Below are 10,212 nucleotides of genomic sequence, written 5' to 3' on the forward strand. Positions count from 1 at the left end.
TGAGAAACAGAATGGTAAGGAGGGGAGAATTCTTTCCTTAGCTGTTCAATCTTGTCATAGAAACATAGAAACATAGAAACATAGAATGTGACGGCAGATAAGAACCATTCGGCCCATCTACTCTGCCCAGTTTTCTAAATACTTTCATGAGTCCCTGGCCTTATCTTATAGTTAGGATAGCCTTATGCCTATCCCACGCATGCTTAAACTCCTTTACTGTGTTAACCTCTAGAACTTCAGCTGGAAGGCTTTTCCATGCATCCACTACCCTCTCAGTAAAGTAATACTTCCTGATATTATTTTTTTTTTGTAAATCTTTCTTTTATTATGGCATATGCGTTATGGGGTACAGAATATAAAGAGGGGAGGCATTGTGGGGTAACACGAGTGAATGACAGCAAGATGATGCACAATACAACCCTAAGAAAGATTGCCATGTTTTTTTTTTTGTACACGTCATGTAAACATAATAATACAAGCTTGGTCGATAAAATGAGTATAAGAATAAGAACATGAATAATTGTTGCTTAACAATGCTAGCTCAGCTACACCCATGTAGTCCTAAGGTGTCGACATGTCTTACAATGTAGTAGTAGCTAGTTAGTATATGATGCAGAGAGAAGTCATAATTAGGAAAAGAACAGGCTAGTAGTCAGGGGCGGACTGACCGGTCGGGCACTTCGGACATGGTCCGAGGGCCCGGCCGGGAGGGGGGCCCGCCATCAGGGGGCCCGGCCGCCCCTTTAAATGCTGCAGCCGCCTGAGCGCTCTCTTAAGAGCGCTCAGGCGGCTGCAGCTTCTCACCTCCCTTCCCCGTAGCGTGGCCGAGCTGCTCTGCGTCCGCGGTGCCGGCCGGAGTGATAGGAAGGTGCACACACACTGAGTGTGCACCTTCCTGTCAGTCCGGCCGGGTACAGGAAACAGAAACTTCTGTTCCGCGCGGAACAGGAGTTTCTGTTTCCTGTACCCGGCCGGACTGACAGGAAGGTGCACACTCAGTGTGTGTGCACCTTCCTATCAATCCGGCCGGCACCGCGGACGCAGAGCAGCTCGGCCACGCTACGGGGAGGGGGTAAAAAGAGAGAGGGAGGGGGGAGTTAAAAGAGAGAGGGAGGGGGGGTTAAAAGAGAGAGGGAGGGGGGGGGTTAAAAGAGAGAGGGAGGGGGGGGGGTTAAAAGAGAGAGGGAGGGGGGGGGGTTAAAAGAGAGAGGGAGGGGGGGTTAAAAGAGAGAGGGGGTTGTTAAAAGAGAGAGGGGAGTAGGGGGGTAAAAAGAGAGAGGGGAGTAGGGGGGTAAAAAGAGAGAGGGAGGGGGGTAAGAAGAGAGGGGGTAAGAAGAGAGAGGGAGGGGGGTAAGAGGAGGGAGGGGGTAAGAAGAGGGAGGGGGGGTAAGAAGAGGGAGGGGGGTAAGAAGAGGGAGGGGGTAAGAAGAGGGAGAGGGGGTAAGAAGGGAGGGGGGAGTAAGAAGGGGGTAAGAAGAGGGGGAGGGGTGAGTAAAAGAGGAAGGGGAGAGTAAGAAGAGGGGGGAGGGGGGTAAGAAGAGGGGAGAGTAAGAAGAGAGGGGGAGTAAAGGGGGTAAGAAGAGGGGAGGGGGGAGTAAAAAGAGGAAGGGGGAGTAAGAAGAGGGGGGAGGGGGGTAAGAATAGCGGGGAGGGGGTAAGAAGAGGGGGGAGTAAGAAGAGGTGGGAGTAAGAAGAGGGGGAGGGGGGAGTAAGAAGAGGGGGAGAGTAAGAAGGGGGAGTAAGGAGAGGGGGAGGGGGAGTAAGAAGAGGGGGAGAGTAAGAAGGGGGGTAAGAAGAGTGGGAGTAAGAAGGGGGTAAGAAGAGGGGAGGGGGGGTAAGAAGAGGGGGAGGGGGGAGTAAGAGGAGGGCAATTGCCCCCTCCCCTGTCCGCAGGCACCGTGCGGGCAGCCGGCAGGGGAGGGAGGAAGAGAGGACCCGGGAGCTCAGCCTGCAGCTCCTCTGGGTCCTTCTTGCGCGAGCACAGATCGTTGCCGCGGTTACCACGGCAACGTTATGGCTCTTGCAAGAGTAAACTCTAGCCCTGGAGCTACGGGCTAGAGTTCACTCTCAACACTGTGACCACCAGGTATTCCTGGTGGTCGCAGTGGTGAGAGTGAACTTTAGCCCCATAAACACACTGCCCCCACACACCATACACATTCACACACTGCCCCCCATACACACACACTGCCCCCACACACACCATACACATTTACACACATTGCCACACACACACATATACACTGCCCACCCATACACACACAGCCCCCCATACTAACATTGCCAAACACATACACAGCCCCCTCGTACACACATTGCCCCACACACCCTACACATTCACACACTACACCCCCTCACACACACTGAACCTTTTACACACACTGCACCCCTTACACATTGCACCACTGCTCCTATACCCTACTACAGCCTTATATCCCAGCAGACCCCAGGTAAGTTGTCAAACTGTTCTTAAACGGTTTGACTACTTACTCTGGGAGGGGGGCCCGGCCCTCCTGGCACCATAACGACTACACAGAGTAGTAGTGGTTATTGTGCATGGATTATTTCTTTAAATAATCTACGAGTGCCCCAGTAGCCAGCAAGCCAGCCAACCCACAGGCCAGCCAGCCCACAGGCCACCAGTTAGGCTTAAAGCCAGCAAACCCACAGCCTGCCAACCACAGCCAGCAAGCCACAGCCTGTCAGCCAGCAAGCCACAGCCAGCAAGCCACAGCCTGCCAGCCGCAGCCAGCAAGCCCACAGCCTGCCAGCCGCAGCCAGCAAGCCCACAGCCTGCCGGCAGTAGCCAGCAAGCCCACAGCCTGCCAGCCGCAGCCAATAAGCTCACAGCCTTCCAGCAAGCCCACAGCCTGCCAGCCGCAGCCAGCAAGCCCACAGCCTGCCAGCCGCAGCCAGTAAGCCCACAGCCTTCCAGCAAGCCCACAGACTGCCAGCCAGCAACAGTAATTAAGGTAAGAGGAGCCAACTTGGCCTAGGTATCAGCTATGTTGTGTTGCTATATTGTGAATAGGAACCAGAGTGTTGGAGAGACCCCCCTCCAGGCCCCATTAGACTCCATTGTAGTCTCTAATGGGACCTGGAGGAAATTCTTTCTAACACACTCTCTAAAGGACACTGAGATAGCCTCTGCTAGAATGCTCCCCCCCTCCATGGCCCATTAGCCCTCAATTGTAGTCTCTACTGGGGCCTGGAGGCGACTGTTTCCAGCAGGGACACTGAGATGGCCTCTGTTAGAAAGACCCCCTTCCAAGCCTATTAGACTCCATTGTAGTCTCTAATAGGGCCTGGAGGGGATTCTTTCTAATACACTCTCTAAAGGACACTGAGATAGCCTCTGCTAGAAAGACCCCCCTCCATGGCCCATTAGCCCTCAATTGTAGTCTCTACTGGGGCCTTGAAGGGATTATTGCACTTTTGTTCCTTGTGTCTAAAGATTGTGTAGGGTGTGGCTGGAGGCGGTGCATGGAGGCGGGACATGGGTGGCGCTTGCTGCGGAGTATGGGTGGGGCCTGTAAGGGGGCCCTTGATTTATTTTGCCCGGGGGCCCTGAGGGTTCTCAGTCCGCCCCTGCTAGTAGTCATCGCTTATAGAACATATCATGCTATAGTAGTTAAAAAGAACGAATATAACATTACATTGTCTCCAATGCAGGGCTGCTTTAAGATATGCTTATTGTAGTTAGGTTCACGCTAACTGGGCCATCGCTGGGGTTACTGAAGTAGGTGAAACTTCTACAGGTGCATATAACATCTGCTCTCTACCTTTGCTAAATACGGTAAGTAGCCTTTGCAACAGTGTATAGTATTTGCCAGGGAATTAGTATGCAGCGGATGGGTATGGAAGCAGGTAAAGTCTATCATATGGCAAATTGTGTGTTATCAGTAGTTAAATTGTAGAGCTGGAAAAACACATAACATGCGCAGATATAACCGACTATGCTTAACTATAGTAGTCTCACAAAATATTATAGGGATAACAAAATAAACCGTGCTTTCCTAGGCGCTCAAATTTGTAATTTGGTGAAGAACCTGGTTCCACTAAGCAGCTCGACACACGTGAAGGTACCTCCAACCTTAACACAATAACATGCAGAGTAGTGGGGTAATGAAAGTGGAAAAGGTCACGACAAACAAGACCCAGTGGAGCGCTAATATAATGTATAAACTCACCCTTTAAAAAAGGGATATAAAATTCAAGGGAATCTGGAGAGAAAATATAATAGAGACAATAGTGTAGTATGTATGAACTTAAAATACATAAAGAGAGAAATCTATATGCAGCACACTCACATGGTACAGAGCCTGAAAACGATAGGCTCAAATCACAAGCGCAGGGGTGCTTTAAAGCAAACACCAAGCCTCTTCAATGGTTTGATGGCAATCCTCAAAGAAAGGGAGAGATAAGGGGACATGGACCACAGTCCTAGTGTGTTATCCTCAACCCAAAGTGGTATCAAAACAAGTTAAATGCTTGCTCACCTTTTTGAGAGCCAATACAAACTGGGCTCTCAGTATGATAGGTAGTGTGCCTTTAAGAGGGCACTGCTCTTCTTTGTAGCAGGAAAGTAGATGCAGGTCGTGGGCTCAAGTATATATAAAAAAACTTTTTATTTTAAACACTTACATAAAATATAAATAAAAAGGTTCCCATAAAATTATGGTATAAAAATGAGTCCTCTTCCGAGACGCGTTTCGCCTTATGCAAAGGCTTTTTCAATCGGTGTCCTGCTAGTGTCTTCCTGCTGTTTAAATATCCAGAGAGTCCTTCTCATTGGTTCTTACCGCCTTCCGGATGACCAAATATGGTAAGGGGTGTTCCAATCAGCTGTTCGTGAGTTCTCGTAATTCCGGAAGTGACGTATCGCCCTTGCCGTGACGTCACTTCCGTTTCAGCCGTAGCCGCCATTTTGGTTAGTGGCAAGCTTCGGGCTCATTCACATAGCGTTAATGTTGTGAAATACATCGTAAAAGGAAAGGGAAAAAAAAGGGAGAAGGGGGGGATCGGTTTAACATGTTGATTACATAGGTATATTGGTAAGACAATAAGCCCAATAAGAGTATATTTAAAAGGAGATAAACTCCACATTCAACAGCTGCCTGTGTTCGGCTATGTAAATAAGTAGACATTTTACTCTTATATCGATGTCCTTAGATATATAAGAGAATCTACAATATTACTAATTTAAAGAGATACAGCAATCTCTGTTTAGGCTGTGTAAATAGATTGTTTTTTTAAATCTTTAGACTGTTGGTTATATAGATGAATTTTCGATAGCAATGCTCTCTTAAAGGGACATATACCCAATTGATGTTTAGTAGAATAGAAGCGTCAATTACAGACGTGTGTCATCCCTGTGGAGTATCCTATTCTGATAGATATACATACTTTACTCAAATGTATATATAAATCTTAAGTGGTGTTATTGTCTTAAAGAGATACAATGTCAATACAATTATTTTAAAGGGGGAAAAAAAAAAAAAAAAAAAGGGAGAAGAATAATGTTCATAAATAAAATTACCACTTTTATATTTCATCTTAGTGAGGACCATATGGAGACTGAGATGAAGAGGAAAAAAAAAAGGGAAACAAATTTCTTATAAAAAATGACAAAGTTCAAAATCAAGATTGAGGCCTCTAGGATGTAGAGTGTCCAATTCGAATATCCACTTCATCTCAGCCTTCCCCATTTTCCTCACCAAGTCGTCACCTCTCCAATCTGTGACTACCTTTTGGATACCTTTAAATTGTATCCCTTTTGGGTCGCTGTTATGCATATTTTTAAAGTGAAGTGATACGCTGTGTTTCATAAATCCATTTTTCACATTTCTGACGTGTTCCTGTATTCTCACCTGCAGAGGGCGTATTGTCCGCCCAATGTATAGGAGGCCACATGGGCACGTCAGCATGTAAATTACCCTTTTGGTGTGGCAGGTGATAATGTCCTTTATTTTATAGTTCTTATTGGGATGATTCGGATTCGCAAATTCCTTAATTGTTCTTTTAGGGTTATTGGTGTGCCTACAGGCCCCACAGACACCACAACCATAGAACCCTTTAGATTCATTGAATGGATTTAACACTTCTTTAACTCTAGTCGAGTTTTTATTGGAAAGACTATTTCTTAAATTAGATACTCCCCTATAGATGATTTTGGGTTTCTCTGGTAGGAGAATGTTTAGTAGCTCATCATTTTTAAGGATAGGCCAATGTCTATGGATTACTTTTTTAACTTGTTTGCTCTGTGTATTGAAATCGCAAATGAAGGCCAGTTCACTGTCTGCAGAGGTGGTAGGTTTCACTTTATATTTCAAGAGGGGTTCCCTTTCTCTAAGGCTAATCTCTTCATGACAGTGCTTATGAAGAGATTAGCCTTAGAGAAAGGGAACCCCTCTTGAAATATAAAGTGAAACCTACCACCTCTGCAGACAGTGAACTGGCCTTCATTTGCGATTTCAATACACAGAGCAAACAAGTTAAAAAAGTAATCCATAGACATTGGCCTATCCTTAAAAATGATGAGCTACTAAACATTCTCCTACCAGAGAAACCCAAAATCATCTATAGGGGAGTATCTAATTTAAGAAATAGTCTTTCCAATAAAAACTCGACTAGAGTTAAAGAAGTGTTAAATCCATTCAATGAATCTAAAGGGTTCTATGGTTGTGGTGTCTGTGGGGCCTGTAGGCACACCAATAACCCTAAAAGAACAATTAAGGAATTTGCGAATCCGAATCATCCCAATAAGAACTATAAAATAAAGGACATTATCACCTGCCACACCAAAAGGGTAATTTACATGCTGACGTGCCCATGTGGCCTCCTATACATTGGGCGGACAATACGCCCTCTGCAGGTGAGAATACAGGAACACGTCAGAAATGTGAAAAATGGATTTATGAAACACAGCGTATCACTTCACTTTAAAAATATGCATAACAGCGACCCAAAAGGGATACAATTTAAAGGTATCCAAAAGGTAGTCACAGATTGGAGAGGTGACGACTTGGTGAGGAAAATGGGGAAGGCTGAGATGAAGTGGATATTCGAATTGGACACTCTACATCCTAGAGGCCTCAATCTTGATTTTGAACTTTGTCATTTTTTATAAGAAATTTGTTTCCCTTTTTTTTTCCTCTTCATCTCAGTCTCCATATGGTCCTCACTAAGATGAAATATAAAAGTGGTAATTTTATTTATGAACATTATTCTTCTCCCTTTTTTTTTTTTTTTTTTTCCCCCTTTAAAATAATTGTATTGACATTGTATCTCTTTAAGACAATAACACCACTTAAGATTTATATATACATTTGAGTAAAGTATGTATATCTATCAGAATAGGATACTCCATAGGGATGACACACGTCTGTAATTGACGCTTCTATTCTACTAAACATCAATTGGGTATATGTCCCTTTAAGAGAGCATTGCTATCGAAAATTCATCTATATAACCAACAGTCTAAAGATTTAAAAAAACAATCTATTTACACAGCCTAAACAGAGATTGCTGTATCTCTTTAAATTAGTAATATTGTAGATTCTCTTATATATCTAAGGACATCGATATAAGAGTAAAATGTCTACTTATTTACATAGCCGAACACAGGCAGCTGTTGAATGTGGAGTTTATCTCCTTTTAAATATACTCTTATTGGGCTTATTGTCTTACCAATATACCTATGTAATCAACATGTTAAACCGATCCCCCCCTTCTCCCTTTTTTTTCCCTTTCCTTTTACGATGTATTTCACAACATTAACGCTATGTGAATGAGCCCGAAGCTTGCCACTAACCAAAATGGCGGCTACGGCTGAAACGGAAGTGACGTCGCGGCAAGGGCGATACGTCACTTCCGGAATTACGAGAACTCACGAACAGCTGATTGGAACACCCCTTACCATATTTGGTCATCCGGAAGGCGGTAAGAACCAATGAGAAGGACTCTCTGGATATTTAAACAGCAGGAAGACACTAGCAGGACACCGATTGAAAAAGCCTTTGCATAAGGCGAAACGCGTCTCGGAAGAGGACTCATTTTTATACCATAATTTTATGGGAACCTTTTTATTTATATTTTATGTAAGTGTTTAAAATAAAAAGTTTTTTTATATATACTTGAGCCCACGACCTGCATCTACTTTCCTGCTACAAAGAAGAGCAGTGCCCTCTTAAAGGCACACTACCTATCATACTGAGAGCCCAGTTTGTATTGGCTCTCAAAAAGGTGAGCAAGCATTTAACTTGTTTTGATACCACTTTGGGTTGAGGATAACACACTAGGACTGTGGTCCATGTCCCCTTATCTCTCCCTTTCTTTGAGGATTGCCATCAAACCATTGAAGAGGCTTGGTGTTTGCTTTAAAGCACCCCTGCGCTTGTGATTTGAGCCTATCGTTTTCAGGCTCTGTACCATGTGAGTGTGCTGCATATAGATTTCTCTCTTTATGTATTTTAAGTTCATACATACTACACTATTGTCTCTATTATATTTTCTCTCCAGATTCCCTTGAATTTTATATCCCTTTTTTAAAGGGTGAGTTTATACATTATATTAGCGCTCCACTGGGTCTTGTTTGTCGTCACAAAATATTATGTTCAACAGATTAAGGTAAGAGAAAATGGTAACATCATTAACGATTGGACAGTTCCTAGTCAAGCGTGGTGGTAGTGTAGCTGTCCGTTAGTGGGGCTGCATCAGCCTATACCGTTGTTGGGCAGAACCACCGTGCGCGTCTGAGAGGTGGGGAAGATGGCCCCGGCAATTTGTAAGTTCCATAGTGATGTGACTTGGCGCGGACCTGTGGTTGCCGTCTGCCAGCCCCAGGCTCTCGTGAAGGCCGTCACCTGTGATCCACGGACTCGGGTGCTCGAAGAGGCCGGGTCTTCCCTATTTCGGGCATCATGTGGGGCTCGGATGTTCTGTCGCCGCCAGCAGCGCGTGAGCCTCCGACGGTGTGGTCGGTGCCTTGGAGTCTGACTCCATGTGGTCTTCAGCCTGGGAAGGCATTGTGGACGGGCCCCAGAGCCGCGTCCCCGTCGTTGCGGGTAGAGCTGTGGGCCTTGAGGTGCAGCTTTGGGCCTGATAGGAACTCCGTTGCCTGAGTGAAACGGACTCAAGTGTGCTTTGGGTTTCACTCGTCTCATCCGCCTCCTGTCGGAGGTTGTCTTGTGAGCCTTCCGACCATTGAAGCTTGGTGTGTAGCGGGGAGGATGTATTGGGTCAGGTGGCGGATTCATGAGTCGCGGTTTGCTTTCTAGTTTCTTCCAAAAGGCCGTGAACAGCTTATCAAGGCGGACCTCCAGCGGCTCCATTAGGTCCCATGTGGTGGGAGACCATGTGGAGTCCGCCATCTTGTTTGCAGCTACACGGCATGGCCATCGTTTGCGGGTTACCTCTTCGTCTCTCGGCAGCAGGTATTGGGTAGCCGGGACCGGGATAACCCCCGCCGGTCCATAGGGGGGGGAACGTGGGCCCTGGCATCGTCTGTAAGCCGTCGCCGGTAATGGAGGAGCGGCCGCCTTCCCCATGCTGGTCGTGCTGGTAGGCCTCAGGTTGCTTTGCCGGGTGTTCTGTCGTCGGTGCCTGGTGTTTGGCATCAACGCGTAGCCCTTGCCAGTGGCATTCTGTTGGCGTCCCATTTGCCGGGTTTCGGAGTCGTTTTGTGGCATTTTTCCCGACCGGTTCAGCAAGTGGAGCGGGAGCAGCTTCGTCTTGCGTCTGCTTAGCTTCGCGTCCAGGCCACGCCCCCCCCTGATATTATTTTTAAACCTTTGTCCTTCTAGTTTTAGACTATGTCCTCTGGTTGTGGTAGTTTTTCTTCTTTTAAATATAGTTTTACAAAAATGAGAGCCTAGTGTAAAAATATATCTAGGCAGTGAAGGGGTTAACCCTACATGGAAATTGGTTGAGAAAAAAGGAGAGCGAGGAACACTGCCTATAAAGTATACGTATGTCCAGAGAAATTGAATTAAAGTAAAAAAATATATATATTTATTAGTGAACAAGATACAAAGTGATTATTTCGTATATCCACTCCTAAACCGTCTGTATAAGTACATACAGGGGCATACGGAAGTGCTATGCAGAAATAAAAAAGGTTTAAAAACGAAAATTAACAGCACTTGAAACACAGCTATTCTTAGGTTAATCGTTGCAATGTCTCTACTGTCACGACTGGTAGTACTTTCGGCA

This window comes from Pelobates fuscus, chromosome 2 (genome assembly GCF_036172605.1).
Source record: "Pelobates fuscus isolate aPelFus1 chromosome 2, aPelFus1.pri, whole genome shotgun sequence".
Classification (NCBI taxonomy): Eukaryota; Metazoa; Chordata; class Amphibia; order Anura; family Pelobatidae; genus Pelobates; species Pelobates fuscus.